General features: G+C 40.3%; 1 pseudogene; it reads left to right on the forward strand.

The window, feature by feature from the left end:
• The first annotated feature begins 510 nt into the window (after positions 1–510).
• LOC108490488 lies at positions 511–2902 on the forward strand (annotated as a pseudogene).
• Positions 2903–19814: the final 16912 nt, after the last annotated feature.

Genomic DNA, 19814 nt, shown 5'->3' on the forward strand with positions numbered 1-19814 from the left:
TTTAACTGCTAAGTCATTTCTCCAGTCCCAAGAGTTATAATTAATAAAAGAGTGGAAAAGCAATAAATTGGATTAGGCTGTGATGTTGAGGATGCATATGTAATCTTTTTTCCAAATTTTTGACATTTTGTTCATTTATTTTGTGTGCAAGTGTTGGTGTAGCACATGTGGAGTCAGAAGACAACCTGCAAGAGTTGGGTCTCTCCTTACACTATGTGGGTCCTGAGGCTTGAACTCAGGTCCTCAGGTTTGAAGGCACGTATCTTTACCCACTGAGCAATCGTCTCAGCCCACATGTGTAATGTTTAAGGTAACAACTAGAAAATAACTGCAGAATGTACAGTCAACCAAACTAATAAAAGAGAAGATTTCAATAATAACCACAAAACTTTTATCTAAACAAAAGCCAAAAAGGAAAGAGAAGGGAACATAAGACAGGTATGTCAAATGGGGGAGAAATGTGGGACTTAAGGACCCAAATGTCCTTTTTTTGCTGCATCTACTTAAACAATGATGACCATTCTCAGCAATCAAACTGTCAACATTCCAGAAATTGTTGACATCATTCTGAAGGGATGTAACTTATTGTGAAGGGCCCCTGTGGTGATTTGAATAAGAACATCCCCCATAATCTCCAAATATTTGAACACTTTATCCCCAGTTAGTGCCACTCTTTGAGGGAGATTAGGAGGTGTGACTTTAATGAAGGCAGGATGTCACTGGGGGTGAACTTTAGACTTGCCCCATTTCCAATTTGTCTCTTTGTTTCTTGTGCCTGCTTGAAGATGTGAATGCTCAGCTTTCTGCTTCAGCTGCCTCCTGCCATGCCTCCCCCCATGATGGACTCTTATCCCCTTGGAACCATAAACCCAGTAAACTATTTTTTTCTATAAGTTGCCTTGGTCACAGTGTTTTATCACAGCCATAGAAAAAGTAACTCATACAGTCTTCCACAGAGACTTAAATCACATCAATGTAGAACTGAGTCTCCTCAAAAAGAAAAAGACAAGACTCTGGGTTGAAAAATGGTAGGGAAACAGAAAGGACCTGGATACTGCTTGAACTATCTGTAGACAAATAGAAAACATGGTCAAGAGTTATTTTTTTATTTGACTTCACATTTTCTATTCAGTACCTGTCTTCTTTGAGTCCTTTAGTATGGGACTGAATTTTTAAATTTTTTTTGCTATTTAAAGGCCTATGAATTCTATTCTGTATCTCCATATGGTCCTAGGTGTAAGTTCATGCCCTGGAGTCTAGTGAACCTACCAGGTGTCACACCGGTAAGGAAAACTGACTCTCCATCTTCCAGCATCCATCAGATGCCAATAGACCTGCAGCTAGGGCTGGAGCTTCTTGCCCACTTCCCCCATGCATGCTGGGCCCCTGTCTGACATGGGTTTTCACAAATGATATGCATGCTGTCATAAGCATTGTGAGTGCATATGTGCAAATACTTTGTGGTGTCTAGGTACACAGTTTTCTTACATTTATCTACCACCTCTGGCTCTTACAATCTTTCTGCTCCTTCTTTCTCGATGATCTGTGAGCCTTTAGAGAAGTGTCTCATTTAGGGATGAGCACTCCAAAGTCTCTTACTTTCTAAACATTGACCATTTGTGGGTTTTTTGTTAAATGCCATCTACTGCAAGAAGAACCTTATCTGGTGAGAGTTGTGATGTTCTAAATCTATGGGTATAACAATGTTATTTTAAGTCAGTTTAATATTATGTCTATTGAGCAGAATGATGGTAGTAGGTTCTCCCCTATGGCCCAATTTGTCTAGTCACAGGTTCTCGCCCTGATAACAGTGTCAGGTATGGACTCCCTGTTGCAAAACAGGCCTTAAATCCAATCAGAACATTGTTGGTTACTCCAATAATATTCATGCCATTATTGCAACAGTGGGGATATTTTGCCAACTCAGTTGTTATTATAGCTCACAGGGCTCACAGTTGGAAAAAGTTGATGATTACTTTTCCCTGCCGGTAACATGGCATAGAACCTTCTGGTACTACAAAGCTAGCCAGCAGAGATGTAGCTTCAAGGTCAGTACCAGCTTGATTTCACCTTGTTTGTTCTGTGACTCAGCTATGCAGTGTCTCCTGCAATATGGTCTTACTGTCAAGTTCTGGTGGGAAACCAAGTGCAATGGCAATAGCCACCATTGTTTAAAGATCTTTAGGATCTCTCTGGTCAAGAACTCCTAAAGAGGGAATCTATTCCTGGCATTGGGCTTTGAATTTGCTAGGTTATAGTGTCTATTGAGAACATTGAACCTGGTTATAGGGTAGCTATATTTAAAATCTTTTTATATTTTATATGTATGTATTGAGAAAAACTTCCACAGCAGGTTTCTACATGACTCTTTCAAAAGGCCTTTAGTGTTAGTTATCCCTCTTCTTACTCCCTCTTCTACCATACCCATTCATCCCCCACCCCCATTGAACCCACCCTATCGTTTCCCATTCCCATTGATATCACTGCATTCTATCTCCTCTCCTATGAACCAGCCCCATGTGGTACCTTATTAGTTTCTGAAACTCTGAGGTGTTACAATGGAAATACACATTTCTAAAAGTTTCCATTACAAGATGAAGTCTATGGATGCACGCATACTTCCCCATCAACATTATTCAGGAGAATGGGATTCTTGTTGAAATCTGAAATTCCCTCAGTGAAAAATATATCTGCAGGGTTTGGATGAGAACAGGTGTTGCTTTTTCTATTTATCAAGCCAAGAATGATGAGTTAATCCTTGAAGGAAATGATATTGAATTTGTTTCCAAATTCAGCTGCTTTGATTCAGCAAACCACAACAGTTAAAAACAAGGATATAAGAAAAATTTTGGATGGTATTTATGATTCTGAAAAATGAACAGTACAGCAGGCTGATGAGTAAGACCTGAGCTCTCCAGCTCTAGAAACAAGGTCTATGATTATAAGAACTATTTGGGATCTCTTTTGATACAACAAAAGACGTTTACTGAAAAAACCAAATGCTGTTCGTTTAATTAAATGTGAGTAGACTAGTGATGAAAGATTCTAAAATGTATTGTGGGGATGCTCTCATAACTAATATACTGAAAGCCATTGAAATATTCACTCTCAATGCATTCTGTGCTATGTGAATTATATCTCAATAAAGCTCTTAAAGTAAATAGGCTAAATACTCAAATAACCCAAATTGTCAGAAGAAAAATAAAACCCAACTACATGCAGCTTATGAAAGCGCCTCCTTAAATGCAATGCTGAAAATCAAAGAATGGAGAGGAATGAAAGTTGATGAAGCTTTATTAATGTTAAAATTGCTAGAGAGAAAAAATACTAGAAAGAGAAAGAATATTGTTTATGATGCTAAAGGAATAAATCTTCCTCCAAGACTGCATCTTCTAGTATACTAATTAGTATCTTTCAGCTGCCTGCTCTGGCTGCCTGCTGCTTTGCCTCCTCCATCATGATGGACTCTCCCTCTGGAAGGGTAAACAAAATAATTTTCCTCCATAAGTCACTTTTGGCCATGGTGTTTCATCATAGCAACAAAACATAATTAATGCAGAACTAAGGAAAGAAACAGTCAAATCCACAATTACAGTAAGAGTTAGAACCAATATATCAAGAAAAGATCAATAAGAAGATATAAGATATAAATAACAAAATTAATAAACCTACCCCTCATTATTTCTGCCCATAACATTCTACTAACAATAGAAGATATTCTTTTTGAATGCAAAATGCAACATGTACAAAAATTCATCCTATATTCAGGCATAAAGCTAGCCTCAAAAAATTTCAAAAAGTCAATTGTGGTGGCACATACATGTAATCCTTACTTGGGAGGGAGAGGCAGGAGGATCAGGAGTTCAAGGCTATTCTCAGTCACATAGCAAGTTTGAAGTCAGCCTGGCCTTCATGACCCTCTGTCTCCATGAAAACAACAGCAACCCCCCCAAAAAATTTGAAGGATTTAAATCATTAAAGTATGTCCTCTCACTATAATAATTGGCAAGTCAGAAATGTATAACACAAAAATAACTAAATATGATGATGATACTTAATGATGTTGATAGATAATGAGAAATGTGTCACCAAACAATTCCATCATTGTGTGACCATCATAACATGTTATTACATTAAGACAGTTATGATGCCATGAGCCAATATACTCTTAGGAGACTACTGTGGTGTATATAATCTGTCATTCATCAAAACATCATTTTGCAGTTTTGTGGCTACATTTGGAAAATAAGCAGCATATTTCTAAATAACTAATGTGTCAAAGTAAATTTCAGAAATAAGAGAACGTTTTAACTGAATGGTAATGAGCACTCAGCATTTGAAAATGTATAGAAGCAATGCAGATATTTATAGCTTTTAATGTGTATGGGACAAAAAGAAAATAACTGAAAACCAATAATCTAAGCTTCTCTTTCAAGAAGCTAGAAAAAAAAAAAAAGCATGAACATCTTCAAGCAGGCACAAGAAGCAGAGTGACAGGGGATCTGGCAAGGCTTAAGAACTTTCAAAGCCTGCCCCCAGTGATGCACCTCTTCCAGCAAGGCCAGACCATCTGAAACCTCCTAAAACAGCATCACCAACTGGGGGCACAATGTTCAAATACTTGCAGTCTATGGGGACATTCTCATTCAAACCACCACACTAGTATACTTTGTACAGGAGAAAGAATGGAGTAAAGCAGTGTCAGAAATAGAAATAGAAAAATCTAGTTATCCATTACAGAAATTGAAGTATTTTACTAAGCACCTTTCCTCAAGTGGATTTCTATACAATAGTGTAAAAATTTAAAGACACTATTTACAATACTTTAAAAAACTAAAATCATTAGTAACTAATCCAACAAACCAGGCTCAAGTGAGTTTCAAACCTACTCCATCTTCATCCGCAGAGAGGATGCCCATATCTCTCAAAAACTAATAAGGAAAAACAGTTTAACAAAGAAATACTCGAGTTAAATTATATTATAGATCAATAGATTAAATGAATTTAACAAATACCTACAGAATATTCTACAGATATCTACATCCATCAGATATAGAAATAACATTCTTCCCAGTAGATCATTGAGCTTTCTCCAAAGTAGATCACATTTTAGACCATAAAATATGTGTTAATAAACACAAAAAGAGAAATAAGTTCTTACATCTTATCAAGTCATAATGCAATGAAACAAGAAATCAGCAGCAGGAAAAACTAAGAAACTATTGAATACAAACACATGGAAGCTGAGCAATAAATTTTTTTATTTGTTTTTATTAAATTTTGTTGTATTTCATACATACTATCTCAACAATCTCAATCATCTTTGTAGCCCTGTCACTGCCTACACCCTCCTATAGCCCTCCCCAGTGGAACCCATATACTCTGTCCTGGCTGTTAAGGCCCACTGTGTCCAGTCAGTGTCCCCAGATGTCTCCCAGTGCAAGTCCATCCAGTTGTGGTCTAGTCAGATCCCTCTCATCTATCTCTCCAAATGCCCATCATTTTCTTTCTTTCTTTTTTTTTTAACAGTGCATAGGATAGGGGTTTATTTACAGAGGAGTGGGCATCCCCCATTTACGGCTGCACTGGAAAGTCCACACTCAAATATAGATCCTGTGACTTCCTGACAGCTGCAGAAAATGGTGACAGAGGTGCTTCCTGGCATTCTCAGCTTATACATCCCTAGCCCCTCCCCCACATGCAGCTAAGGTTGCCAGATTGGGTGGGAGGGGTAACTGACTCCCCCCAACTCCTTGATGAGCATGGGCAGGATGCATAACTAGAGCTTGCCAGCATAGTGGTCAGAGGACACTTCCAGTTAACGTTCCACCCCTTCCCCTGGCTCTTACATTCTTTCCACCAACCTCTTCCGCAAAAGTTCTTGAGCCTTGGAGGGGGGTGGTAGGTGTGGGATGATCTTCCTCCTATTGTGGCAAGGCACTGAACTTTTGGATTGCTGCATCATCTGTTTTCCATAGGCGGTTGGCCCATTTCAGTGGGATTCCATCTACTATAAAAACACAAACAGCAAGAAGCAAGAACATCTAAACAGTGGCTGCTATAATAACTTAACCTATGGGTGTAAACACAAACACTTGGACAGTATTTGCAGGTGCATCACATCCATCTAACAAAACAATTGCAGTGGCTTCCCCACTGGGGCCTATATTCTCCCCTGCCACAGGGGGTTGGTCTGGTCTACAGTACCAGATTCATGTTCCATATCTAGGAGCGAGCATTATATCCAATCAAAAATTTGTTGGTTGTACATATACTAGATGTTCCACTACTGCACCAGCAGGAACATCTTGTTTGGTATGTTGATAGGTCAACATGCGGGGCCCATTGTTGAGCAGAATTATAGGGTATGATTCTCCCCCTGTCATCTGCATATCACCTTTCGGCACCATGAAAGCCACCCATCCAGTGGCAGGGAGTTTCCAGCTTAATCCTAGCTTGGACTGAGCAATAAATTTTTAAATGAAGAGATACTTATTGAAAAAATCAGGTGTGTGTATGGGTGGGGTAAAATTCCTAGAGTCAAATAAAAATAAAACACAACACCTCCAGAATCTGAAATACCATAAAGGCATTTTTTGTGGTCTTTTTGAGACAGGGTCTCCCTGTAGTCCCAGGTGGCCTAGAACTCACTATGTAGACCAAACTAGTCTTGAACTCACAGAGACATGCCTACCTCTACCTCCCAGTGTGGGCCACCATGCCCGGCCCATAAAGGCAATTTTAAGATGGAAGCTTATAGGTATGAGTGACTACATCAAAAACTCTGATCTTAAATAAGTAACATAATGACACATCATAAACCTAAAACCATTAGAAGGGAAGAAATAATAAAGGGCAATGTTGAAATAAATGAAATAGAGACTAAAAGAACAATACAAAGGATCAATGAAATAAGAAGTTGGTTCTTTGAGAAGATGAAGAAGACTGACAAACCTTTAACTAGTCTAACCAAAAGAAAGAAGACTGTGCCCCCCCAAATAAAATTAGAGATGAAAAGCATATATTACAACAGCTATCATTGAAACAAACACAGAAGATCCTTGGGGATTATTTTGAAAACTAACATTCAAATATACTAGAAAATAATTAAGAAGGGGTCAAATTCCTAGACACATAGAAACTACCAAAATTGAATCAAGAGTATTGCTGCTTGTCCTTTTGGCTGAAATCAAGTGCAAAATCGAACCATGAGTACATAGAAAACCTAAGCAGATTCATAGCTACCAATGAAATGGAAACAGCTATAAATAGTTTCTCAACAAAGAAAATCCCAGGGTCAGATGGATTCGCTGCTGAATTCTAAAGAATCTTTAAAGAACAACTAATACCAATGCTCCTCAAACTATTCCATAAAGTAGGCGTGGTGGTACAGGTTTGTAATCCCAACACTTGGGAGGTAAAGGCGAGAGGATCAGGAGTTCAAGGTCACTCTTGGCCACATAGCAAGTTTGTGACCAGCCTGAGCTACAAGAGCTCCTGTCTCAAGCAAAACAAAGCAACGCTGAAGAGTTGAAAAGACACACTAGAAGATGGAGAAATAGCCCATGTTCATGGATTGGCAGAATTGATATTTTGAAAAATGCCTATCTTACCAAAAGCAATCTACAAAGTCAATGCAATTCTCATCAAGGGTTGCAATGAAAATGTCGAGAGTTTGGTTTCTTCAGAGAAGAAATGTCAAGAGTTTGGTATTCTTCACAGAAGTAGAAGAAAATCTTAAAATTTGTAAGGAACCAGAAAGACGCCAAACTGATAAGATAATCATGAGCAAAAAGAGTAATGGTGGAGGCAGTGTGATCTCTGGATCTACATTATACTACACAACTATAGTGAGGCCCAAAAGTTTAAAAACTACTCATGGAAAACACAAGAGAAACACTTCATGATGTTGGTATAAGAGGGACTGGGATGTAGCTCACTTTCTAAAGTGCTTGTCTAGCATGGAAGAAATTCTGAGTTTGATTCCCAGCACCACATAAAGTGGGTATGGTGGTGCACACATGTGTTATTGGCTCTGTGGAAATGGAAGAAAGAAGATTGGGAGTTAAAGGCCCAGCTTGTCTACATAATGAGGCAGAGGCCAGCCTGGGCTATATGAAACTCTCTCAGTTAAAAAATATGTAGGCATAAGCAATGACTTTCTGAATAGGACACCAATAGCACAAGAAATAATAGCAAGAATTGGTATATTGGATTGCAGCAAATGAAAAAGCATGTTTGGATCAGAGAGATGGCTCAGTCCGTAAAGGCTTTTGCTGCCAATCCTGACTGCCCAAGTTTAATCCTGAGGCCCACATGGTGGAAGGGTAGAACCAATTCCTGAAAGTTGTCCTCCAACCTCCACATGTGCATTGCGGCATGCACCTGATACACATACAAATGATGAAATAGATTTTTTTAAGTACATTCACAGCAAAGGAAAGAGCAAAGTGAAGAGATAACATACAGAATAGGAGAGCATCTCTGCTAGGTATTCATCCTTGACAAAGGATGAATATCGAGAATATGTAAAAAAAAAAAAAAAAGTAGCCAGAGATGGAGAAATGGCTCAGTGGTTAAGAGTGCTTATTGTGAAATCATGAGAACCAGTGTTTGCTTCTCTGCACCTACGTACAAAGCTTGGCATCTGGCACAAACTTGTAACCCCAGCTCATAGGGGAACCAAAACAGGAAGATCACTGGGGCTTGCTGGCTTCCAGTCTAGCCAAGAAAATGCAAGACCCAGGTTCAGGGCAGGACCCTGTAACAAAGGAACAGGCAGACATTGAGAGAGGATGACCCCTCCCATGCCTTCTTCTGGACTCCACATGCACACAGGTATACATCCACACACATGTGCACACACTCACACACAGATACATACACACACAAAATAAACAAATAAACAAGCAAACAAAATGTATGCACAGTGGTTCATACATTTAATCCCAGCACTCAGGAGACAGAGGCAGGTGGATCTCTGAATTTCAGACTAGCCTGGTTCCATATAGGAGTTCCAGGTCAGCCATGGCTACATAGTGACAAACTGTCTCAAAAAAATAATTCCAAATGTTTTTGTGGCTCAAGAGATGGCCCAGATGGTTAAGAACACTTAGTACTCTTGCAGAGGAACAGGTTTGGTTCCCAGCATCCACATTAGGTGGCTCACAACTGCATGTAACTCCAGCTCCAAGGTGATCTGATACCCTCTGGCCTCCACAGGCACTTGCAAGTACATACTGCACAAAAACTTGTGCATGAGCACATAAATTCACATAAAAATAAATAAATTGAAAAAAAATAACCAAAAGAGCAAGTAATCCAATCAATAAATGGACACAAACTGAACAGACAATTCTCAAAAATACAAATGGGAAATAAACACATGGAAAAAATATTCAGTGTCTTTAGCCATCAAGGAAATGTAAACCCAGACTCACTGAGAGTGAGATGTGATAGTACACACTGCAATCCCAGCATATCAGGAAGCAAAGGCAGGAGGATTGCCACACGTTTGAGGCCAAGTTGGTCTACATAAAAAGCTTTAAAAAAATACACTGAAATGTCATCTCTCACCAATCAGAACAGCTCTTTTCAAGAAAATAAATGACCACCAATGTTGGAAAGGTGGTTAGGGTAGGAAAAGGAACTCAAATACACTTTAAATTTTAAAATTATAGTTATTTATCTGTTCTGTGTTCATGTGTATATGTGTGCATGTATGGTGGCACTGGTGTGGAGGTCAGTGGACAACCAGCAGGAGTCAGTTCCCTACTTCTACCATGTGAGTCGGAAGGATTGAACTCAGGTTGTCAGGCTTGGCAGCAAGTACCCTTACCCCCTGAGCCATCTTGCCAGCCCCCAAATACACTTTTTCTGAGAGGGAGTATGTAAGTTATGCCAAATAATATAGAAATCAGTATGAGGAGCTAGAGAGATGGCTCAGCAGTTAAGAGCACTGCTCTTGCAGAGGAACCAGGTTCAAATCTAAGCACCCACAGGGCAGCTAACAATTGTCTAACTCCAGTTCCAGGGGATCCAACACCCTCTTCTGATGTCCATAGGCATTGCGTGACATGGGTGCACTTACATACAAGTAGGCAATACACTGATATACAAAATATTTTTAAATATAAATAAAATATAAAAAAGAAATCAATGTGAAGTTTCCTCAATAAACTAACAAGAGAATTATCAAATGAACCAGCTATAGCACTCCCACTTATCTATCTAAAGGAATCATAGACAGTACGCTAGATAGATTCCTGTATACCACTTTTCACTGCACTATTTACAATAGCTATGCAGTCAATTTCAGTGCACATCAATAAATGAATGGATAAAAAGTGTGTTATGTGTACACAACTCAGTCATAAAAACACATAATTTTTAGGAAAGTGGATGGAGCTAAAGATGGTAAGTGAAAGCAGACTCAGAAAAACAAGTATCACATGCTCATTCTCATGTGGAATCTCAAGTTTATTTACAAAGATATGAAAATAGAAGGGGGCCTATTAGGAACAAAGACGGAAACCAGGAGGGAGATAAGAGAACATGGCCAATGTATGTTATATGCATATCTGAAACTGACACGAGTCCCATTATTTTTTACAATTAACATATGCTAATTTATAAAAAGAAGTTGGCACATTGATTCCAACATTTATATGTGTGGTAGTTTAAATGAGTGTTCCCCATAGGTTCCAAGTATTTGGACACTTGGTCCCTGGTTTGTGGTGCTGCATGGGGAATGTCATGGGACTTTCAGGAGGTATGGCTATGCTGGAGGAAGCACATCATTGGGGGAGGGCTTGAGAGTTCTTAAGCCTTGCCTAATTTCCAGGTTTGCTCTGCTTCCTGTGCCTGCTTAAAGATGTGATCGCTCGGCTTTCTGCTCTGATCACCTCCTGCCATCATGCCTCTCTTGCCATTATGGACTCTTACACCTCCAGAACTGTAAGGTAAGTAAACTCTTCCTTCTAAGCTGCCTTGCTCATTGTGTTATGTCACAACAACAGAAAAGTAGCTAAAACAATATGGAAATGCAAAGGGCCAAGAGTAACCAACATGATCTTGAAAAAGAAAAATATTGGCAGATGGATTTGATTCAACAGGGTTCCAGGCAAGGCTATCGAACAGGTGAGTAATCTAAAGAAGGACAAATACCTGTAGATCAATGGAACAAAATTGAAGACCCAAATATGAGTACATGGAATTTCAGCCACCTGATATTTAACAAAGGGGCCAAGAACATTCACTGGAGGAAAGACAACATCTTCAGCAAATGGTGCTGGCAAAACTGGATCTCCACCCATACAGAAATGAAACTAAACCCCTATCTTTCACCTTGCACAAAAGTCAACTCCAAATGGATCAAAGACCTCAATGTGAAGCCTGAAACTCTGAAACTGTTAGAAGAAAACACTGGCAACAACCTACAAGATATACGTGTAGAACAGGATTTTCTAAACCGGACATCAATTGCTCAGGAAATAAGGTCAAGAATCAACAAGTGGGACCTCATTAAACTAAAAAGCTTCTGCACATCAAAAGAAGCATCCAAGGAAGTGAAGAGAAAACCCAGAGTGGGAGAAAATCTGCACCAGCAACACATCTTACAGAGGTTTAGCATTCTGAATATACAAAGAACTCAAAAAACAAAAAATCAAGAAAGGAAGTAATCCAATTAAAAGATGGGCTAAGGAGCTGAACAGAGAGTGCCCAAAAGAAGAAATAAAGATGGCTAAGAAGGATCTTAAAAGGTGTTTAACATCATTAGTAATTAGAGAAATGCAAATTAAAACCACTTTAAGATTTCATCTTACCCCAGTCAGACTGGCTAAAATCAAGAGAACAAATGATACCAAATGTTGGAGAGGATGTGGGGAAAAGGGAACTCTCATCCACTGCTGGTGGGATTGCAAACTTGTTCAACCACTATGGAAAGCAGTGTGGAGAACTCTTAAAAACCTACAAAGGAACCTACCATTTGACCCAGTTATATCATTCCTTGGCATATACACAAGGAACTCATCTTGTTGCAAAGACACTTGTACAACCATGTTTATTTCTGCTCTTTTCACAATAGCTAAGAGATGGAAGCAACCTAAATGTCCCTCAACTGATGAGTGGATAAGGAAAATGTGGTACATTTACACAATAGAGTTCTATTCAGCAGTAAAGAAAAATGAAATCATGAAATTTGCAGGTAAATGGATGGAACTAGAAACTGTTAAACTAAGTGAAGTAATACAGACTCAGAAAAACAAAAGACATATGTTCATCCTCATATGTGGATCCTAGCACCAAATTTTTATAAACAAATATCCCAGTCACCACTCATCAAGGAAGCTCATTTTGCAGCAGTCAGAGACTAATATTAAGTCCCACAACTGGTCACACACGGACATTGTCTATGAATTGCCCAGGCCTAAGTGGCACATCTACAATGCAACCTCTACACCTAAGGCTCATGGAACATAGCACAGGGATAAAGAAGAGGACACTAAGAAATCAGTCCTCAATAATGAAGCTCCTCATGCAGCGGAGGGTCAGGAACACAAAAGGTCACAAATGGCCAAAGTATAGAGATGAAGAGTCTGCTAGATAATGGTCCTTGGACAGGACCCCTTTATCAAACTTCATCAACCCAAGGCAAACTCAAGCAGACAGTAACCCAGCACAGAACTGGGAAAATGAACAGCAGACCCCAATCTTATCTAAAGGAATGTTGGCAACTGATTGCTGCTAGATGAGGAAGAGCTGATCTTCCTAAAACAAGGGACTCTAGGTAGGCTGACTAGACTCAGAGGATGGACTTTCACTGGGAAACGGTTGGGGGGACTGACAACACAGTAGGCAGTAGTAGTGATGACAGAGTATATGGGCTCCAGTGGCGGGGGAGGTCATGGGAGGGTACCATTTGGGATTGGGGTATAAAGTTGATTAAGATCATTTGATATGTTCTGTAAGAAATACACAAAAAAAATCAATAAAAAATAAAAAAAATTAAAAAGAAAGGCAAATAGTCCCTGAGTGCTGGTCACAGTGACCATGAATTACACTGATACTCTGAGGCAATTAAACTAGATTCCCAGAACCACATGCTGCCCAGCAATCACTGTGCAGCCTATGTCAAGAAGGCGATTGGCAGTCTGACTGGGGCAAGGGCTATTGGCACAAAGCAACAACTCCTGAGTTTTTTTTCTTTTTCTTTTTAAAATATTTTATTGAATTTTTTTCATGTCATATAATACATCTCAATCATATTTAGACCTCCCTCCCCTATCTGCATGCCCCAATAGCCCACCCACTGGATTTCATGCAATCTGTCATATATGTTAAGGCCTATCTAGTCAAGTTTGTGTACCCAGATGTCCCTTGGTGTATGTACATGTTTGTGTTCATGTGTGCAGTGGTATGCATGTGAAGGTACTTGAACAACCTTGATTGTCCATCCTTATCTCCCACCTAGTTTGAGACAGGGTCACTTATTGTTTACCACTGTGTGAGCCCGGCTAGATGTGCCCCAAGCTTCCAGAAATTCTCCTGTCTCCTCCTCCCATCTTGTCATAATGCTGGAATTACAGATGTGCACTACAGCATCCAGAACCTACGTTCTGGGGATCCAAACTCTGGTCCTTGTACTTATGGGGGAAACACTTTATCCACTGAGCCATCTCCCCAATGCCAACTCTTGAGTTCTTAACCTGATTTGAAGAAGCTGAGTGAACCTATAAGCAGTGTTTAAAACATGAAACAAGTAACCCTCAGGTCAAAGAGGCTTTGTAGAATAGAGGCCCAGGTGGCAGAGGGAAAATTCTTCAAGCCTTTCAACATACCTAGTCTATACTGGAATGTGGAAAGTGACCCCAAGGCAAGGATGCTGCTTTGCGAGCCCACCTTTTGGGAAATGGCAGAGCAATTACCAAATGGGTCCTCCATTCTCAGATGACACCACAATATCCTGAGCTCATGACCACTTTTGGTATACTCCTCAGGGTTGAGCTGGACAGTATAAATGAAGAGACAGGAGCTGTAATATGGCTCCTGCCTTCTCCTCCTTCCAAATAGGAGACCCAGCTAGAGCCAATGGAAAAAGATCTCCCAGAGAACAAGAAAGAGGCACTGAAAGAGAATTAGGTAATGATGCCTACGAAAATAAAGACTTTGACACAGCCTTGATAGACAAACCCAACTGAGCTACATCCCCAGCCCACGGCCCTGAAACATTAGAACAGAGCCAAGAAGATGGCTTGCACTAACAATTAAGCAGCAGTATACTTTGTTTTTATTATTTTTATTTTATATGTATGCATATATTGCCTGCATGTAAGTAAGTGCACCTGTGTCATGCAATGCCCGCAGAGGGCAGAAGAGGCTGTCGGATTCCCTGGAACTGGAGTTATGGACAGTTGTTAGCTGCCATGTGGGTGCTGGGATTCGAACCCCAGTTTTCTGCAGGAACTTCAGTGTCCTTAACTGCTGAGCCATCTCTCCAGCCCCCAGCAGCAGTATACTTTGAGAGAGATAAATAGCTGGTGCCAAGGCTTATGCTCAGATTGGCAGTTCCTACACCAAAGAAGCAAAGTCCAAGGATGCCATCCACTTCTACCATAAGACTCTGGCAGAGCGCTGAATCCCAGATAGTCTCAAGAAATGGTAACAAGGAGGCAACTGAAAATACTTGGTTTTGGAGAAGAACGGTGGCAACCAGTGCTTTCAGAACATGGGCTACTCCCAGGCCATGAGGCACTATATGGAAGTCATCAACTAAAACGTTAAGATGCCAAACTGTACTTGGAGAACCCAGCTCCACCGAGCTCCTGGAGTTTCAGCTGGCTGTGACAAATAGATCCATCTGCAGTCGACCTTCTTCATGAGTTACAGCTGGAAAGCAGCTTCCCCAGGAGGCAGGGAAGACCATACAACCACCATGAATGTGTACCAGATGACACTGGACCTGGACTGCAGCTGTAAAGAGTTACCAGCACTGCACGATGGCACACTACAAATGGATATAACAGCCCCAAAGATATGAAGAGAATAGCCATGGTCAACCTGAGTTGACCTGACCATGCAGCTCACTCTGGAGCAGCTATAGAAGGACTGCCCCCCTCACACAACACAGTTCTGTCCCAGGCACTCAGCAAACATTCAAAGAATCCCATGATAGGACCCATGGGATGGCTCAGCCAGCAAGGGCGCTTGCCACCAAGCTTAATTGACAACCTGAGTTTGATTCCTGAAATCCACATTGTAGAAAGAGAGAACTGCTCCCAAAAGTTGTCCTCTGAACTCCATATCCATGCTGTGGCATCACCCACCTGCATACACACTAAATAAATAAATGCAAAAAAATTTCTTATTTAAGAATTCCAAGATAAGGACTGGAGAGATGACTCAGTTGTTAAGAGCACTGGCTGCTCTTGCAGAGGACCCGTTAATTTGCCTTTGTGGGAAAGCCTGATAGACTTTATTGAAGATGAGTAATGATTCAGTTTCGTAATGAAGTATTGTAACTGAAAATATAATCAATGGAAACAACTTAGGTGTCCAACAGCAGAAGAACGGGCAAAGAAAAGGTGGCTTGGGACTCGAGAGATGTCTCAATGGTTAAATTGCTTAATGCTCCTGCAGAGGACCTGGGTTCCAGGTTTTGTTCCCATACGGCAGCTAATAATCATCTGTAATTCCAGTTACAGGGTATTTGACACCTTCTTCTGACCTTTGCAGGCGTTTATACATGGATACACTTAACTTACATGGAGGCAAGATACTCATACATACAAAAAATACTAATAAATAAATTTTTGAAAAATTTAAAAAAGAATCCCAAGATACAGGGAATATTTGTGAAGGGGAAGGGGGAAAAAGGAGGGTAATGAGGTGGTCTCTACAATCAAAATGTGTTCTATGCATGCACGAACATGTCACAAGGAAATTCATTATTTTGTATAATTAATAAATTCTTATTAAAAAGTTGAAAGGAAAGAATCCCAAGATATAGAGCAGGAGATATGAAAGTTGATGGTTGATGATGGCACCTTCACCGCCCCCCCATCCATGCATCCCTCCCTTTCCCCAAGTAGCATGGAGCAGAGAGAAAAAAAAAAACACCTCATCTTTTTCTCCTTTTTGTGCTGTGGTGCTGGGCAGGGAACCAACCGCCTCCTATAAGCTAGACAAGTACTCACTGCTGAGCTATAGCCCCAGGCAAGAATGGCTTATCTGTGTTTTTACACTAACCCTGAGGAAGACAGACTCATTCAGCCACTGGGTCAGGCACTCACAGCACAGTTGTTTCTTCTCTGTTGCCCTCAGATGCCTTGCCTCCTTCCTCCAACCCCTTGTCTACTGTCTTGGCTGCTCCTCCATAGTTGGTAATTGTTATTTGGGGAATGGGTACATAAGGGGAAGAAAGGGTACTCCTCCCAAACTGGGCCCGGCTGACTTCACTTTGTTAACTCCATGTCTTTTCTCCAATAAAGCAAACAAGTGTGATGTGATGCACACAAAGCAAAGTAATAATGAAGAAGACAGCTAACCCTATTAAAAAATGGGGCACAGAACTAAACAGAGTTCTCATAAGATGAACTACAAATGCTAAGAAACACTTTTAAAATGTTCAACATCCTTAGCTATCAGGGAAATGCAAATGAAATCTACTTTGAGACTTTATCTTACCCCAAACAAAATGGTTAATAATAATAATAGCAATAATAATAATAATAACAATAATAATAACAACAACAATTAGGCTTGGTGGTACATGCCTTTAATCCAAACACTGAGAGGCAGGCGGAGCTATGTAACATGGAGGCCAGCCTGGTCTACAAAGGGAGTTCCAGGCCTGTTGGGGCTCCAGGGAGACTCCATCTCAAAAAGACCAAAACAAACAAACAAAACAAATACAGCAAATGCAGATGTGAAAAGGGGGAACACTTATTCACTACCGGCAAAAGTGTAAAGTGGTGCAGTCACTTGTGGTAGAATACCACAAGATTCAGCTATACCACTCCTAGGCATATACCCAAAGGACTCTTTATCCTACTGTGGAGATACTTGCTCATCCCTGTACACTGCTGATTTATTTACCATGGCCAGAAAATGGAAACGACCTAAATGTTCATCTACTGATGAATGGCTAAGAAAAATGTGGTACCTTTACACCGTGGAATATTATTCAACTGTTAAGAAAAATGAAATTTGCTGGCAAATTGATGGAACTGGAAACAATCATCCTGAGTGAGGTAACTCAGACCCAAAGAAAACATTGCATGTTTCTCTCATATGTGGATGTTAGCTCGGAATCATTAGATATGTATATATGTGTTTGACTTGGAATACCCATAGAGGTTAGTAAACTACTAAGGAACCATGGAGGAGGGGCAATCTCTCATAGGAAGGGAGATAGAATACAGTGATAGAAAGGGGAAAATGGAACAGGATAAAGGAAATTGGGCCAAGGATGGGATAGTAGGGTAGAGGAGAGACTATGGGGAGGGATAACTAACATTAAAGACCTTTTGAAAAAGCAATGTTGAAACCTACTATTTAGAAGCCCTCTAATATACACATACACATGTATGTATATGTATATTAAAAGAGTTTAAATGGAGTTACCATATAATGAGAAAACAATTCCCCAACTAGATGCCTCATCCTAGCAAATAAAAATCCCAGCAAAATGAATGGGGTTACCTCTCTTTGAGTTGTTACCCAGTGGGATCCCATAGAACCCCCCGAACATTACAACCTATTGCCAATGCTCTTGGTTACCCGTTGCTGAAGACAACATATACTTGAGTCATAGAACATGAAGAAATCAAGTGGATAATGACTTGGAAACGTCATCCCTACTGGCTAGCTTTCATAGTGTTGAAGGTGCTATGCACACTACAGAAGAGAAAAATAATCATCACTCTTACCCAGCTGTGAACCTTGAGAGCTATAATAACAAATGGCCTGACAAGCCATGCCTTCTAATGTAATAGTAGCATGAATGTGATGGGAGTAATCAACAACTTTCTGATTGAAGTTAAGTTCTGCTCCAAGAAATGGAACCCATTCCTGGTATTGGTAAAAAGGTTTGATAGGTCATGGGGCCTAGGAGAGAACCCACTAATATTCTATTAAAGGCACATAGTATTAAAATGATTCCTAATGACTTATTGCTATATGCATAGATTAATGCATCTCTCAACCTTCATCAGAGAAGTTTCTACTTGCTGTAGAAGACCGTTATCACAGAGACCCACAACTGATTAATGAGCAGAGAAAGGGGACATTAATGTCACCCTCTCTCCTCAAGGCTTAGGGATCATGGCAGAAGAGAAGGAGGAAGGATTGTAAGAGCCAGAGGTGGAGGACAAGGACAAGGAAACAGGCTTTCCAGCTAGCAAGGCAGTTGAACATCCAAACTCACAACAATTGAGACTGCATACATAAGACCTACCCAAGTTCAAGACAGACAAAATCCCAGCATGGAGGTGAAGAGGTGGGCAGGAGGTCTCACCTCAGGGGATCATGGCAGAAGAGAAGGAGGAAGGATTGTAAGAGCCAGAGGTGGAGGACAAGGACAAGGAAACAGGCTTTCCAGCTAGCAAGGCAGTTGAACATCCAAACTCACAGCAATTGAGACTGCATACATAAGACCCACCCAAGTTCAAGACAGACAAAATCCCAGCATGGAGGTGAAGAGGTGGGCAGGAGGTCTCACCCCTACCTGAGGACCTATTTGCATTTGGTAGCTGCTGGGAAAAGAAGAGACAATTTTCTTTAGGGGTGTGACCCTTGCTTAACCACAAGAGTATTTTTGCAACACATACTGGATTCAGTAGAGAGGGAAAAAAAGGACATGAAGTTGGGTGTGTAGGGAGGGTGGAATGGATATGGGAGGCGTTGGGGGAGGGAGAAATACGATCATATTATGCTGTATAAAGTTCTCAAAGAATTAATAAAAATATTTTAAATTTTATTAATTTATTGTGGATGGACCCAACACCAAAGAGCATTTGAAGACACAAATTTGACTCAACAGGCCTTAAAAATAAATGTATATAATGACGTACATGAAATTGATGAAATGGGCAGGGGCAAGAAGAGGGTTGTAGGGGCTGGAGAGATGGCTCAGCAGTTAAGAACACTGACTGTTCTTGCAGAAGACCTGGGTTCGAATCCCAGAACCCACATGGCAGCTAACAGCTGTCCATAACTCCAGTTCCAAGGAATCCAACAGCCTCTTCTGTCTTCCACAGGCATTGCACGACACGGGTGCACTTACCTACATGCAGGCAATACACGCATACACATAAAATAAAATAATAAAAAAAGAAGAGGGTTGTAGATACGGAAGGGGATCTAAATATGATAAAAATATGTGAAATTCACAAAAATTCAATTTTAAAAATCTTTTAAAAAATCACATTATAATACATTGAAGCCAACTGTAAATCTGGAATAATTAATCCAGTCAGCACAGAAAAAATGACCACATTGTCAGCACAGTAAAAGGTCACACACACACACACACACACTTATTGTATCACATATATATATATATATATGGCATCATTAAGTGGTTGATGGGGAGTGGGTATTCTATACATATTTATAACTATACGTATATATACACCTATACATATACATATCCATCTTGTTTATGTTAAAGGTGTTGGTGAGGGGTTGGAGAGATAGCTCAACAATTAAGAACACTGTTCTTGCAGAAGACCCTGGTTTGAATTCCAGCACCCACATGGCAGCTAACAGCTGTCCATAACTCCAGTTCCAGGGGATCCGACAGCCTCTTCTGT

This window comes from Nannospalax galili, unplaced genomic scaffold, assembly GCF_000622305.1.
Source record: "Nannospalax galili isolate Female #2095 unplaced genomic scaffold, S.galili_v1.0 scaffold371, whole genome shotgun sequence".
NCBI classification, from domain to species: domain Eukaryota; kingdom Metazoa; phylum Chordata; class Mammalia; order Rodentia; family Spalacidae; genus Nannospalax; species Nannospalax galili.